This window comes from Cebus imitator, unplaced genomic scaffold, assembly GCF_001604975.1.
Source record: "Cebus imitator isolate Cc_AM_T3 unplaced genomic scaffold, Cebus_imitator-1.0 Scaffold80, whole genome shotgun sequence".
Lineage (NCBI taxonomy): Eukaryota > Metazoa > Chordata > Mammalia > Primates > Cebidae > Cebus > Cebus imitator.
In genome coordinates, this window is record NW_016107395.1 from 227641 (window position 1) to 245207 (window position 17567).

The 17567-nt window shown below is 37.0% G+C and overlaps 1 non-coding gene across 1 annotated transcript; it reads left to right on the forward strand.

Moving 5' to 3' along the window:
* Nucleotides 1-14561: 14561 nt before the first annotated feature.
* LOC119471985 lies at nucleotides 14562-14692 on the forward strand. Its single transcript, XR_005201084.1, has one exon. It is a non-coding gene; the product is annotated as a small nucleolar RNA SNORA63 (small nucleolar RNA).
* The last annotated feature ends 2875 nt before the right edge of the window (nucleotides 14693-17567 follow it).

The window sequence follows — 17567 nt, forward strand, 5'->3', positions numbered from 1 at the left end:
ATGAAAGTATATATTAGTATCCCTGGGTAATAAAGAGACTGTAGTCGGGGAGAGGGAGAGAAAGGTTTTTTGGGAGGGTTAGAATAAAAATAAATGCAAGGATCTTTTAAGTAGGAGAAAGAGGAAGTAGAGGACTTGACTTCAAAGATTAAAGATAAAAAAAAAAAAAGTACCTTAGGCATTACCTCTTCTCTTACCCTGTGTGTGTGTAAGGAAGTTGATGATCAGAGAGGTAAAATGACGTGCCTACATGCACAAAGATTATTATTGAAAGTACAATGAAATACTGCTCATCAAACTCTGGTCTGATAAATTGAATTTTCTCATTAAAGTTTTACAGGAAACCCATTTTATTTATAAATATCATCAAAAACTTCCTAAAATATATCAGCAAGGATATATAATATACTGACACATTTTACTTCTAAGTATAGCCTAGTTAATTTCATCTGTGTTTCATATTTTAGGCACATATTACTGGGCATCAGTTATAACCATGGTGTATTAAAGATGTGAAAATTATAGAAGCTATAGCTGAATAATGCTAGGCCCTGAAAATGGATTAGGGAATAGTTGGTTTTTATAATTTATTTCTTTGGATTCACATCTTTCTCTTAAAAGTCAAACACATACAAATAAATAAATTACAAATCCAACTTAGCTCATTTCCAGTTCTCATTCTATAATCATGGAATAGGGTTTTTTATAAATGAACTAACTATGTCATTGCAGAAATTCTGATTTTGCATTTATAAAAAGGTGTTAGTGAGTTAGTCACATATATTTTAATGACTGTGCCTCCATTTCCATTGCAGTCATAGGTCATTAGATTTGGAAGGGAACTTAAAGAATATCTCACCCTATCTCTTCACTTACCCATGAAGAAACTTAGGTCCAAAGTAGTTAAGTGATAAACCTGAAGCCACACAGCCAATTACTGTTAGGACTTCCAATAAAATCCCAACAGTTAACTTCAGGATCGTAATCAAAGGCATCCTAGTTGCTACAGTGAGCAACCTTCTGCAGGCCACAATTGCTATCAATCCAGACTCATATGCACAGCTTCCTTGTGACTTCTTATACCTTTATATGAGAATGTAATCTCAATTGCTAGAAGTTGCCCTGTTGATCCTGAAAAGGCTGCCAAGTGAGTGTTCCTGAAGCCTACTGAGTCCAAGTTTAATCTTGTCTGTTATGCAACTCACAGCATTTAAGTCGCAGTTGTGGAAATTCTCAGGAAAGCTCATTCCATACGAATCAAATTTCTGAAACGATCCTGTTTAAGGGAACTGCAATCAATCCTATCTGGACTTCACTTTAAATAGCTCATTTTTGGAGCAATCATCATACAGTACATTCACTGCAAAAGATCCAATGGAGCCACAGTTTCTGAAGGATGCTACTGTGGCTCAACTGGCAAACTCAAATTTGGCTTGAAGAGCCTAAGTTTTAATTTCCTAGGCTAAAACTTATTTTGCTTCTAAAATTCCATTTATCAATGAAATCATTTTGTTTTGTTTGTTTAATCAAATAACATCACAAGTGCAAAAGACTTAGCTGGGATGGGGGTTGGAGGAGTGTCCATGCCTGTTTCACGGAACCAATAAAGGGCATCTGTAAAACCAAACCATTACTTATGATGTGCCAGGCACTCTTCTGAGGGCTTTACACTGGGTAACTCATTTAATCTTGAGAAAACTCCTAAGAGGTACATATTGACGTTATTCCATTTTATATATGAGAATCTGAGGCACAGATACATTAGGTAACTGGCCCAAAGTCATTATAGCTAAGAAATCACAAGGCTGGGAATATAAGCCCAGTAGTTTGTGTTTTTACCCCGTGCTACACCTAACATAGATAATTTGAGAAAAAAAAAATAAAACAACCTTTTAGCCTCCATTTTCTAAGCATCTCAAGTTAAAGTATTTGTGGTCTGAGGAAAGTATTTGGGTAACTGACCCAGTAGCTAAAGACTCTGCCATGTAAGCATCTGAAAATTTTCACAATTTACAGCTTCACAGTTTTGCAAAGAAAGAGTCCAATGTATGAGAAAATTTATAAGATACTTAATCTTGATTTTAAAAAATTAATTCACTAGCTACCTATCATGTTCCAGGCTCTGGAACAATGCCACGAATTAGACATGGTTATTCTAAAAATTCTCTGTGGAGACAATATTTGGACCTAGGAAAAAATGTAACAACAAAGGCAATGAATGATTTATATCAAATTGGTAGGCTGACAGTAAAGGAAAAAAAAATTCTTCTAGAAATAATTTGTGCATTTAGCATTTCAAATATTAAAGAATACATAACCCCCAAAAAATACATAAACTCCTTAGAATAACTAAGAGAAAATGTGAAGATATTTGTATTTTTTATTATAGTTGTGGTGATTTTTCTTTTCAAACATTGTTATAATCAAATGAACACTTTACTATATATCTACTCCAATTAAAACACTTTGATAATGCTTTTTAAAGAATTGTGAATTGGATATCAGATAAGTATTTCCTTTGTTACTGAATAATAACTTCTATTAAAGTTTTTATGCTGGTGGGAATGTAAAAAATTAAAGTTTTTATGCTAATACAACCAGTATGAATATTTCTTAAAGAACTAAAAGTAGAACTACCATTTGATCTAGCAATCCAACTACTGGACATCTACCCAGAGGAAAAGAAGTCATTATATGAAAAAGATATTTGCACACGCATGTTTATACTCGCACAATTCGCAATTGTAAGCATATGGAACCGGCTTAAATGCCTGTCAACCAAGTGGATAAAGAAAATGTGGTAAATACATACCATGGAATACTCCTCAGTCATGAAAAGGAACAAAATAAAGGAATTTGCAGCAACCTGGATGGAGTCGGAGACCATTATTCTAAGTAATTCAGGAATGGAAAACCAAATATTGTATGTTCTTACTTATAAGTGGGGGCTAAGCTATGAGGACACGAAGGCATAAGAATGATATAATGGACTTTGGGGACTCTGGGGAAAGAGTGAAAAGGGGTAAAGACTACACACTGGGTACAGTGTATGCTGCTCAGGTGACAGGTGAACCAAAGTCTCAGAAATCACCACTAACAAACTTATCCATGTAACCAAAAACCACCTGTTCCCAAAAACTACTGAAATTTTTTAAAACACATTCTAGTTTAATGTTAATACCTTTTTCATGTCTGTTGTTTTTCTTTTAAAATGTTAATACTTGTTTCGTGACTGTTTTTCTTTTAAAAAATAATCATAAAGGAAGTAATATGAGTCCCTTTGATTATAATCATAAAAAGATTTCAAAATAAACCACACAAACATCAGAAGCATTCTTAAGCATTCTTAGGTTAATTTCCCACTATTACAAATGTACAATTTGTTATTGTTCTTTATGTTTTAAATGTGTATCATAAATTTGCTTACACATACATTAAGTCGATGTTCCATTTTAATTTTTTCTTCTGAAAATTAGGCTAGTAGTTATCTGTTTTATATCAATGAACTATGATCAGTTATTTTAGTATGAATGTTTATAGTCATTTTTATTACCAATTCATTCCCACTGAAATTTGTAATAATAATAAAAAAGCTCTGCAAGAATTTATCCACCATATGGACTGAATTATGTTCCTCTCTCACTCCACCATTCCCCCAGCTCCTGCAAATTCATATGAAGCCCTTACCTCAGAATGTGACTGCATTGTGGAGACAAAGCCTTTATGGGGTAATTAAGTTCATGTGTGGGCTTTAGGGTGGGTCCTTATCCAATCTGACTGGTATCCTTATAAGATGAGGAAATCTGAAGGAAAGACCGTAGGAGGACACAGCAAGAAAGCAGCAGGCCAAGGTGGAAGGCCCAAGAGGACACCAACCCTGCTGGCACCTTGATCTTGGACTTCCAGGCTTCAAAACTGTGAGAAAATAAATTTCTGTTTCTTAAGGCACCCTGCCTATGGTATTTTATCATGGCATTCCAAGCAACATGGGTTTGAACTCTGCAGGTCCACTCATGTGGATTGTTTTCAATAAATATATTGAAAACCATTTTGAAGATTTATGCCAATTTGAAAAAACTTGTAGATGAGCTTCATAGCCTAGAAATACCAAAAAAATTAAGAAAAAGTTAGAAATGTAATGAATGCATAAAATGTATGTAGACACTGCTTGATTTTCTCATTTATAATCATAAAATACACACAAATGTATTTAAAATGTTAAAATTTATCAAAAGTTATGCACACAAACACAGATTGTAAATGGTGCCATTCAGTTGAGAAAAATATAAACAAAAGTAAAAATGCAGTATTAAATCATAACTGCATAAAATTATCATCCATACTGCACTGCTGTAATAATTTTGTAGCCATGTCCTGTTATTGCTTTGAGCTTGTGCTGTGCATATTCCCTTAAAACACCATGTGATGATCATTCCCTGTGAACAGTTCATCTCTCCAGTGAATTGCATATCACAGTACAACTTGATCTCTCATGGTTCTTCTGTTTTCTTCATCCTGTTTAGTTCTATACTGCAAACCTTGAATAACATCACAGGCCTCACAGGAAGTGCCGTGATGCTGGAAATAATCCCAAAAAGCAGAGAAAAGTCATGACATTACAAGAAGTTGAATTGCTTGATATGTATCATAGATTGAGGTCTGCATTTGCTGTTTCTGCCATTCCAGACAGATGATGCAGCCTGGAAAAAGATGACGTAAACTTATAGTATGGATAAATACAGTACAGTACTGGAAATGTATCTTCTCTTCCTTATGAGTTTCCTAATAATATTTTTTCTCTAGCTTGCTGTATTGTAAGAATAGAGTACATAACACATATCAGATATGTGTTAATTGATAGCTTATGTTATTGTTAAGGCTTCCTGTCAGCAATGGGCTACTAGTAGTTAAGTCTGGGGGAAACTGAAAGTTATATGTAGATTTTCCTCTGCAGAGGTGCTTGATACAACCTCACCCTCATGTTGTTCAAGGGTCAACTGTAGACTGGTTCACCCATGGAGATAATTACTTTTTTCTTCCACAGAGCCAAGTCCTTAGAGCAGAACTGTAAGAATTCCAGTTTGTCTGTGTTGTCTTATTTTCTGCCTTTCCTTCCATGTCATATTTCTTTTCTTCTCTACTAAATCATGCCAAATTTAGGAATACAGGCTATAGCTCTAGTGAGATGAGTTCTAAAACACATGCAGAAATTCTGACAGCTTTTTAATTTTTAGAAAGGACACTGCTTCAGGATCAGAGTGTCTCTCCAAGGTTAACAGCATCTGAGAGTCACTAGCTTTCATCTTGGCCATTTTTATTATTATAAGTGTAATTTACATTATTTTTTTAAAAATAAAACAGTACAGGTATATATAAAGTTAAAATGAAAGATACACCTACTGACTGAACACCCACCAAATCTGCACCAAGAAATACTCACTGTTGACAATTTGGTGTGTAGAACACCTGGTCTAAAATTAGGGGACTCTTGCAGGGAGAGGGAAACAGAAAGTTATTAGTCAAAAGGTACAAATTTTCAGTTATGCAAGATGAAGAAATTCCAGAATAGAATTACAGCATAGAGTCTACAGTTAGCAATACAGTATTGTGTACTTTAAACATTGGCTTAGAGGACAGATTTTATGTAAAGTGTTCTTATCACAAAAAATAATAATAAAGAGCATGAGAAGAAACTATTGTAGGTGATGGATATGTATATAGCATAGATTTTGGTAATGGCTGCATGAGTGTATGCTTACCTCCAAATTCATCAAGTTGTCTGCCTTAAATATTTTCAGCTTTTTGTATGTCAATCATATCCCCATAAAATTGTTTTTAAGATGAATAGAGGAATCTCTGTTAAAACACAGTTGCAATACTCTATAGGCTGCCTTCTTACTTCATGAGCACTGCTTAAGCCAATTTCTCACACCCTGCAGAAGAAGACACCTCCTTCACTTCTGGAGCACCAGACCCAACTGTGGCTTAATAACCTTGGTATCTGCCAGCCAGAGTAGAATTTCAGTCTTTGTAGACAGTCTTCCATAAAGTTCTAATAAAGGAAGCCCAGAACTGCTTAAACATCAGATGAGTAACTGTTCTGATTTATTTGTTCCTGACGCATTCTGCCAACCCTTGCAGTTGAAAATTAAACGATAATATACTTCCCCCTCTGTTCCACAAAGCTATAGCTGTTTTCCTGGTGGATAATCAGAGGACAAAGGGTGGTAATTTATCACAAAAGAGGAATAGGAGTACTGCCAAGAGTAACAAACGAGCAGTGATATCCCTGCTCCTGCTGTATGGCACTGGTTTAATTAAGGTAAAGCTAATAAACCTTATCCCTGATTCCTAACAATGTGAGGTCAAATTCAGTCTTCTATAAGCCAAGGTAGCCAGTCAGATCACAGAAAAGATGTAGGAAGTAACAGATATCATATTAATCACCTTTTTAATGGCCAAAAGCTATATTCCTAGGAATCAAAAGACTACTGTGTTATAACCTATTTTGCTTCTTTAAGAATCTGTGATATTTTATACAGATATGCTAATTAATAATATAGGCCATACTAGCAGGAACTAAAAGAAATTGGAACAGTCCTCAGAACAAAGATGCAAAGACATTAAGCAACTTAAGTTCTATGTCTTTCTAAAAAATAATAATTTATAGGTTATTTTTCATGACAATTGAATGTGCGTGCGTGTGTGTGTGTGTGTGTGTGTGTGAAACCTCTATGTGCATTCTCAGAATCACGTGCTATCAGAGCCTATTTAAAGACTTCCTGGAAATGCCACTAAGGAAATAAAAAGTCATATTAGTAAATAGATGAGGCGTTAATGGAAATTTTGTAGCTAATAGATGTTGTTTGCAGGTTCAGACATGGAAAGGGTGGCTATGGCTATTCACATGAAATGAAACAAGGTAATTCAAAGTCAGTGCTTAGATAATATCAAAATATGTGTAATTTTAGATATAAAGAAGAGAACATATGGGTTAGGGATGATACATCCTTAAAGAATATAGTAATAACAGCTAATATTTACTGAGTGCTCACTATGTACAGGCATTATTGAGTGCTTTACACATTAATCCACTTAATCCCCACAACCCTGTGACATAGTTTCTATTAATAATATTGTCTACATTTTACTAATGGGGAGCCCAAGGAACAAAAAGACTGATCTACCACATAATATATACCTCCATGTTAATTCCAACTAAAATAATCACTGTGGGTCATGGAATCTCAAAGTTGTAAAATATTTTAAAGGTATGCTCTTAAGTCCTCCACCAAAAGCTTGAAGCTGGGAAGTCCTCCAGCTTCCCTCTGGATATCTCTTTAGGGAGAGGAAGCTCACAGAAGAAATCTCTGTATGAACAGCTCTGACTTTTAGAAACTTCTTCCTTCTTGATTGAGCTGACCTCATTTCACCTGTAACTCTCACTTATGCATATGGTGTTTGGTCTGTACTGTGGCCCTAGTGGAGCTAATTCCTCCATTCACAAGACGGGGGATTTTTGAATGTTTGGGAAAGACTCTCACATTATTGTTGAGACTTCTCCTTACTATATACTGAAAATAATTTTCTCCTAAAAATAAACCAGATCGTGTCACTCTTTATTTGAAATCTCTGTTGACTTTGACTCCTGCTTGCCTGTAAGATAATGCCTAAATTCCTTTGCATGGTATCCATATGCCATAGCTCAAACCCAACAGGGGTAATATTTCTTGCTTATATTTAATCCAGAATAAGTGGGCCTCATCAGCAGGCACCTATGCTCCAATAGTTGATTCAGGAACCCAGGTCCGTTCAACTTGTGGCTTTCCTGTCCTCAACAAGTGGCTCTAAGGTTGCCATACATAGTTTCAGTGAGATGGAGTTTAGTTTATAGGAGACTTTTATGGGCCAGATTGAGAATGATGTAGATTACTCTGCACACATTTTAATTGTGAGAACTCAATCACATGGCTTCACCTAACTGCAAGGGAGGCTGGCAAATGCGTGTGCTGAGGAAGAGGAGGAAATAGCTTAAGGAGTGGCTAACCACTTTCTAGTGAGGCCTTAATATCTCTTTTCTGCTTTAAGTTTCATCATTTATACTTAAACAACTATATTCAAGTCCAACCCAACTTCCCATTATTCCAAAGCACATCAGCTTCTCACTTTGCTTTGTGCATGTTGTTTGCTACATGTGAATTCCTTTCTTTGTTCTGTGAAATCCTATTCATGCTTCAAGTCTCAGTTCAAATACCACTCCCACTCCGCCCCACCTCTCATTTCCCTGACTAGTGGTATTATTTTCTGCCTCCAGTGTGTACCCACAAAACTTTACACATTTATGCATTTTAAATTTTATATATTTATATAAACACCATTCTATTTTGTTTATCTTCACTATCTTTAAAACTCTTAATTTCTTCTTCATCTCCTTAGGCCTTTAATTTCTCTAAATGGACTACTGCAAAGCCTAAATGGTGACCTTTCTTTATGACCATTTTGCAGTCCTCCACATAGCTCCCAAAGTAATTGATCTAAAATGTAAGCCTTGATGTGGTACCCAGCTACTAATGAAAACCTTCTAACATGCATGGCATAGCGCAGCTAATCTTAAAACTCAAGGACTCCTGAGTCCCTCTTCCAGAGAATTTAATTCAATAAGTGTATAGTAGGGTCCAAGAAACTGCAGTTTTAATAAGTACCCAAATGATTTAAATGTAGGAGGTAGGTAGGCCACATCTTGAGAAATATTGAGTTACAGGATAAAATCCAAAATACTGTCATGCCATTAGCTCTGTTAATACCAAACTATGTGTATTTATCTGTATGTATGCCACAGTTTGAGTCCATTTTACTTTTGCATATGCTCTTCCTATATCTAGATTGCTCTTCTCTGTGTAGTCTTCCTAGTGTATTTCTATTCATTCTTGAAAATGCTGCTTGGGCATCATCCATCTTGGAACATTTCCATAGCAAAATGAATATCTTCCTTCATATAATTGCTGTACCTTGTAAATACTTAGATTTTTATATATCTTTTATATATATCATATTGTCAGAGAACTGAAAGAGAGTACAAAATAAAAAGAGGACTTTCAACCCTAAAACTTCGACAAGAGGAAGTAAGCTGCAACACGCTACTCAGCTGCAAATACATGTCACCTTTCATGAAAAAGCAGCAATGGCTCAGAGGCTGAAAATAAAGGTAGAAGAGGGAGCCAAGAACCATGGAGAATTATTCTCAAAGTTTGATTCCTAATCAAGAATTTCCAGACTCAGATTCCCTAGTGGGAACGCCCTGAACACAGCTGGCAAGTGAGACTGATGCTGGTAGCCCTGCAGGGGTTACAAATGGGTTTTGACATGAATAAATGCTGACTCTGCAGTTGGCTTTGCTTATCCATTAAAAGATGGAAATGCTCACTGTGCCATTAAAAAAGCCACACACACACAGAACAGAAGATATTGCATAGATTTGGATGGCCATTTCCTTTCTCCAGGCCAGGCAACACACTGTGCCACCCATAATGTCCAACAAAAAGCAGAGAGAATCCTCCTTAGGGTAATAGTTTGACAGGGAAATAGAACAGGCCACTGAAACATTGACTGTCTAAAACTGGGAGATGAAAGCATAAAGGGCTGGTTTGCACACCTTCATAAGTGTGTGCTCACACTCAACGTGAGTGGGACTAAAGAAGTTTCCCTACTAGACCTTTCTCTGTTTTTCTGCTTGATCTGGAGAAGGGGGGTAGGAAAAATGTTGGTATGGCTATGCAATTCTTGCCAAGGGCAGAGTAAACTAGTATAATAACTATGATTTTTTCTTTCTTCCCCAACTTACTTCAAAATTTTTTTTTCTCCCTTATTTGATAAAGTGGTCTCAGCACCAAGGCTACAACTGTAAGTACTGGAAGCAGAGGAGATTTCTAAGAAAGAAACTGTCCCTGTGTTTCTAAACTTAGAATTCCTAAAGGTCTGATGGAAGCAGTTTGCACCTTCACCTCATCTGGCAAAACTGGGGTTAAGAATAAATACAGCTCTACTGTTTGGTGGTAAAAATGGCTCAGTAGTTTGAAAGCTATGTAACACTATTCTGTGTGAATGGAATGGACTCGGAGGGAGGCACTTGCTAGATTAGTATTGCTACCAGCAACCTGGATACTATGGTGGCTGAACCTAATATCCCTTCCAAAGGTGAAAAGGTTTGGACAAAAATAAATGACAAATGGAGAAAAGGAGGAATAATATTTAAGGGTAAAGAAATGAATAGGTTATAAATTGAGGAAAATCCAATATTACATTAATACCTCTAAAGAGTCCCAGAACAACGGATAACATTGTCTCCTAGCTCAATTATTCCTCATGCCTGAAAGGGCAAAGCTACATGTTTGCAAGGATCCCTCTTGCTTTTAGAACCTGACAAGATTGAAAGGAAGCCTACAAACCTGAATGGCCTCATACTGGGAGACAATATGACGAGATGGACTAGTTACTAATGACTGTGTGTATTTTTTTGATATGGACTAGTTACTAATGACTGTGTGTATTTTTTTGATATAAAGAATCTATGGTCAAAAACCGGGGGTGGCCTGTGATGTTATTTTATACACACACACAAACAAACATTTATGGAGGAAAACATACACATATACATATGTGTATGTGTATGTTTTCCTATGTATATATGAATATGTATATATGTATACATGTTTTATATCTATATATGTTTTCATCCATGGCTCCTGGCTAATAAATCTTACAGCCCTTGTTACTGTCTTTTGTTATAATGTTGGGAGTGTTAGGCCTCAGAGGCAGCCTTCATGAAAGAGAATCTCTGACCCACTCTTGCCTTCCTTTCACCTGACCCAAGGCAGGACGCTAACCTTTCACACCCTCCCCTTTCTCACTGTGGATCTTAAGACACTCTCCAGAGAGGGTCCTGCTCTATATCCCAGATGAAGGAACAAGCTGAGGTCATGAAAATTCCTAAAAACCCAAGAGGACTGGGGTCAGGGAGCGTCCAGGTAGCTGAACACATGGAGATTCCTAGAGGGTGGCATGCCCAAGGAAGACACGCGTATTAGTCAGGGTTCTCTAAAGTGACAGAACTAATAGGACAGAGAGATATATAAACTAATAGGAGATATATATGTAAGTTAGTACTTAATAAACTCCCATATATATATATGTATATATATATGTATATATATATGTATATATATATATGTATATATATATGTATATGTATATATGTATATATATATATGTATATGTATATATGTATATATATGTATATATATCCTATCAATTTTGTCTATATAAAACTCCCTATATATATGAGAGTTTATTAAGTATTAACTTACACGATCACAAAGTTCCACAATAGGCTGTCTGCATGCTTGAGGAGCAAGGAGAGCCAGTTCAAGTCTCAAAACTAAAGAACTTGGACTCTGACATTCTAGAGCAGGAAGCATCCAGCACGGGAGAAAGACATAGGCTGGGAGGCTAGGCTAGTCTCTCCTTTTCACATTTTTCTGTCTGCTTTATATTTGCTGGCAGCTGATTAGATTGTGCCCACCAGATTAAGGGTGGGTCTGCCTTCCCGAGCCCATTGACTTAACTGTTAATCTCCTTTGGCCACACTCTCACAGTCCCACCCAGGAATAATACTTTGCATCCTTCAGTTCAATCAAGTTGACACTCGGTATTAACTATCACAGCATGGAAGCTTCACACACCTTCCCCCATAACTTGACCTACACATCTTTTCATCTGTATCCTTTGTAACATCCTTTAAATAAACCAGTAAATGTTAAAGAAAAGCAAGAAAGAAAGAAAGAGAGAGAGAAAAAAAGAAAGAAAGAAAAAAGAAAAAGAAAGAAAGAAATCTGCCAACTTGTACCCACTTTGATTTCACTATTGCTACAGACCAATTCCTAATCCTACCTAACAGGGACCTCACAGAAGCCTGCCAGCTAACTCAGGCTGCAGTTGCAGGTTGAAAGAAGTTCCCAACTGAAACATGTGATACAATCTTGAGTGAAGACAAACCCCACTGGCCAGAACTAAGGGGTGAGTGGGAAGTGCACTATAACCATAGGTGCCAGAGTTGGATGCCCCTACTTCATGGGTAGAAAGGAAGGACATGGCCTGAAAGCTGAGGTCTCTGTGGCAGTTTTGAGTTCTGAGCACAGACTGCCTGAAGCTGAGCTAGCTGCTACTAGTGGAACACTGCAGGTATGAGAGTCACCTTGCCAATTAGTTGGGTGGGGCTTACTGTTTACTGCTTAGTGCTACTTCTTACTCCCCACACAGACTCTGCTGTACAGCAGAGGCAGCTGCACTCCTCCCTGGAACATTACCCCAGCAGCCAGACTGCCCTCAAGTCCCCACTGTGCTGATGTGTGTGCCTTCACTTGGAAAGCCAGACCTCAAACTTGCCCAACCCAGCCCACACCCAGCTTTGCACCTCTACCCACTGTGGTAGCTTAACACAAAGGACAGAAAGTTTTTGGAGGTCCATGGCCCCAAAGGCACCAGAGGCACTTGAGGAATTAGAGTATCTCCCGAGTAACATAAGGCAAACACAAATTCCACCACTACCACCGCAGCTGTCGCTTTTGCAAGCGCCACCTCCTAGCTGAGGGCCAACAAGCACAGACATTTCAACATCTGCAGGAACCACATCATAACTCTAGGAAAGAGAGAAACCTTTTGCACAACCTCAGCTATCATCATTACCTACATCACCTTGGCTAACCAGGAACTCTTGAGTCTGTCCATGTGCCTAAGTACATCACTACTCCAGCTGACATTTGAGAAAGCTAACACACTAAGGCTAGTTTTATAACCAAGGAAACTTCAGAGTCTTTGTCACTCTCCTCCCACTCTCATCAGAGCTGGTACTGGTACCTGCTACTGGGAATTGGGGACAGGTCATAGCACATTCCTCAGCACCTGGAGTGTTGCAGCCCTAGAAGGTGGCTAGACACAGAGGAGCAGCAGGATTCACAGTAGTCTGGCCCTCAGTGGCTGCTACTCCTAGACAGAGTGCACCACATTGAGAGCAGCCCATGAGACAAAAGAAACCAGCCTGGGAAACATGGTGAAACCCCATCTCTACAAAAAATATCAAAATTAGCCAGGCATGGCAGTGCATGCTTGTCGTAGCTACTCAAAAGACTAAGGTGAAAGGGTCACTTGATCCTGGGAACTCAAGGTTGCAATGGGCTATGATCATGTCACTGCACTGCCTGGGTAACAGCAAGACCCTGTCTCACATACACACACAAAATAGTGGACACCTCTGGGGAACAAGATAAGCTTCATGAGACCGCTGCCATTCCAGCCCCACAGGAAACAGTGAACCTGCTCACATACCCAGCACATTGCTGCTACAATCAACATCTGAGAAACCTGTTGCAAAAAGATTCTCTGTAACCAAGGAATTTATACTCCCTTCACCACTGAATGCACCCAGAGCTGAAGCTAGGTGACAATAAACTATAAACATTAAAGTCACATCCTCAAGGGAAAAAAATATTTTAATAAACTTGTCAAATAAAAAATAAATACAAAATAATTAGAAGTAATAGTCTACCCAAATGAAAAAGAACTAGAAAAACAATCCTGGCGATATGAAAAAACAGGGTTCTATGGCACCCCTAAAAGATCACATTAACTCTCTAGAGGAAAGTTAAGCAGACGAAAAGAAATAACAAAGATCAGAGAAGAACTAAATGAAATTGAAAAAAAAAAAAAAAAAAACGTAAAACATTAATGAAACAAAAGGCTGGTTGTTTGAAAAGATAAACAAAATTGATAGACCACTACTAGATTCACCAAGAAAAGAGAGAAGATACAAATAATCTCAAGTAGAAATGAAAATGGAAACAATACAACTGACTCTACAGAAAAACAAAAGATCATTCGAGACTAGTATGAACACCTCCATGAACACAAACTGGAAAATCTAAAGGAAATGGATAAACTCCTGAAAATATACAACTCCCCTAGCTTGAATCAGAAAGAAACATAAATCCTGAACAGAGCAATGACAAGCAGTGAAACTGAATGAGTAATTTTTCAAGCTGCCAACAAAGAAAAATCCAGGGCCAGATGGATTCACAATAAAATTCTACCAAACATTCAAAGAAGAATTGGTACCAGTTCTACTGACACGATTCCAAAAGTTTGGGAAGGAGGGAATCCTCCCTAACTCATTCTATGAAGTCACTGTCACCCTGATACCAGAGCCAGAAAAGTACATAAAAAAAGAAAACTGCTGGCCAATATCCATAATAAATACAAATGCAAAAATTCTCAACAAAATACTAGCAAACCAAATCTAACAGCACATCAAAAAAAAAAAAAAAAAAAATTCACCNAAAAAAAAAAAAAAAAATTCACCGTGCTCAAGTGTGCTTCATCCCAGGGATGCAGGGATCTTTCAATGTATGCAAGTCAATAAATGTAATTCATCACATCAAGAGAATTAAAATACAAATCATATGATCATCTCAATAGACACAGAAAACATATCTGATAAAATCCAGCAACTCAAGCAGAATTCAGACCACAATATAGCTGTTAAGTGCTATGTTGTCATTCTCCCTGCTTAAAATAAAGTTTTTTCTTAACTATACCTCTCTGTCGTCTCCTGCAGCAGCCAGGGATGCTTGGTTTCATACATGTTGAAAGGAAGAAACTTTTAAAAAATCCAGCATCCCTTTATGATAAAAACCCTCAACAAGCTAAGCATAGAAGGACATATCACACACACACACACACAAAAAAAAAAAAAAAAAAAAAAGCTATATAGGACAGCTCCACAGCCAACATCATACTGAATGAGATAAAGTTGAAAGGATTCCCCTTAAGAACTGGAAAAAGACAAGTATGCCCATTCAATGCAGTACTGTAAGTCTTAGCCAAAGGAATCAGACAAAAGAAAGAAAGGGCAATCAAATTGGAAAAGAGGAAGTCAAACTATCACTGTTTGTTGATGATATGATCTTATGATCTTATACCTAGAAAACCCTAAAGACTGCTTCAAAAGACTCCTAGATCTGATTAATTAATTCATTAAAGTCTCAGTTTACAAAATCAATGTACACAAATCAGCAGCACTGCTATAATACAACAAAAATGACCAAGCTGAGAATAAAATCAAGAATTCAATTAATTTTACCAGGGCTAATAAATAAATGAATTAATAAATAAGTAAATACAGTAGCTAGGAATATACTTAACCAAAGAGGTGAAAGAGATCTACAAGGAGAACTACAAAACAGTGCTGAAAGAAATCGTAACTGTTAAAACAAATGGAAATACATCCCATGTTCATGGATTGGAAAAATCAATATCGTGAAAATGACCATACTGCCCAAAACAATCTAGAGATTAAATGTAATTCCCATCAAAATACCATCATCATTTTTCACAGAACTAGAAAGAACAATCCTAAAATTTATATGGAACCAAAAAACAGCCTGCATAGTTAAAGCAACACTAACCAAAATGAACAAATCTGGAGACATCACATTACCTGACTTCAAATTACACTGCAAGAACATAGTAACAAAAATAGCATGGTACTAGTATAAAAGTAAGCACATAGACCAATGGAACATAATAGAGAACCCAGAAATAAAACCAAATATTTATAAGTAACTGATTTTTGACAAAGCGTACAGAAACTGAAATGGAGGAAAGAACACCCTATTCAATACATGGTGCTGGACAAATTGGCAAGCCACATGTAGAAGAATGAAACTGGATATCTATATATCATCACATATGAAAATTAATTCAAGATGTATTAAAGACTTAAATCTAAGACCTGAAGCCAAAAATTCTAGAGGAAAACCTAGGAAACACTCTGCTGGACACTGGCCTAGCCAAAGAATTTATAACTAAGATCTCAAAAGCAAATGCAACAAAAACAAAAATAAATACTGAGACCTAATTAAATGAAAAAGTTTCTGCATAGCAAAAGAAATCACCTGCAGAGTAAATGGACAACCTACAGAATGGGAGAAAATATTTGCAAATTGTGCATCTGACAAAGGATTAATATCCAGAATCTATAAGGAACTCAAACAAATCCCCAAGAAAAAAAATCTCATTAAAAAGTGAACAAAGGATATGAATAGGAATTTCTTAAAAGGTGTTATCTCTAAAGATACAGAAATGGCCAACAAACATACAAGAAAACGCTCAACATCACAAATCATCAAGGAAATGCAAATTAAAACCACAATGTGATAACATCTTACCCTGCCAGAATGGCAATTATTAAAAAGTCAAAAAATAATAGATGTTGGTACAAATGTGGTAGAAAAAAAATAGTGCTACAGTCTGCTCCTGGGAATTTAAATTAATACAATCTCTATGGAAAGCAATATGGAGATTTCTCAACGAACTAAAAATAGGTCTTCCATTCAATCCAGCAATCCCACAACTGGATATCTACTCAAGAGAAAAGAAGTCACTGTATCAAAAAGGCACCTATATGTGGATGTTTATTGCAGCACAATTCATACAGCAAAGATATGGAAACAAACTAAGTGCCCATCAACTGATGAGTGGATAAAGAAAATGTGGTATAGTTATGTCATGGAATACTACTCAGACATAATAACAAATAATGTTTTGCCGCAACTTGGGTGGAACTGGAGGTCATTATTTTAAGCAAATTAACTCAAGAATCGAAAACCAAATACTGCATGTTCTCACTTATAAGTAGGAACTAAGCGATGGGTACACAAAGGCATGAAGGGTGGTATGATGAACATTGGATGCTCAGAAAGGGGGACGATGGGAAGGGGATGCAGGATGAAACACCTACCTGTTGGGTACAATGTATTCTACCCAAATGATGGATGCACTAAAATCCTAGACTTTACTATTATACATTTATCCATGTAACCAAAAATCAATTGTACCACTAAAGCTAGTTAAATAAAAATAAGAAACGTATTACTACGAACTGATTACTTCTATCTTACATTTTTCCTTTTAAAATCTTTTGGAGTTTCGCTCTGTCGCCCAGGCTGGAGTGCAGTGGTATATCTCGGCTCACTGCAACCTCCACTTCCTGGGTTCAAGGGATTCTCCTGCCTCAGCCTTCTGAGCAGCTGGGATTACAGCCGTACACCACCAACCCCAGCTAATTTTTGTATTTTTAGTAGAGACGGGGTTTCACCATGCTGATCAGTCTGGTCTCAAACTCCTGCTAGTGATCCACCACTTCGGCCTCCCAGAGTGCTGGGATTACAGACATGAGCCACAGCACCCCACCTTAAAATCCTTTTTAAAGAAGTTTATCTACTGTGATTAAGCTAGGCTTACCCACCATTGTAAGTTGCCTATGGAGGAATAGATAGCTTGTTTCTTCAGTTCATATGTCTTTAGATTGAGAGGAATGGTATAGCAAAGCTATACTAAAGCACTACATGCAAAGAGCCTCATTCACATTTGGACCTGATTTTGAAGTCAACATCCTGGATTTTGAGTTGATAATGTAAATGAATGTGAGTTTGGGGGTGGGGGAGCAGTAGGAAGAG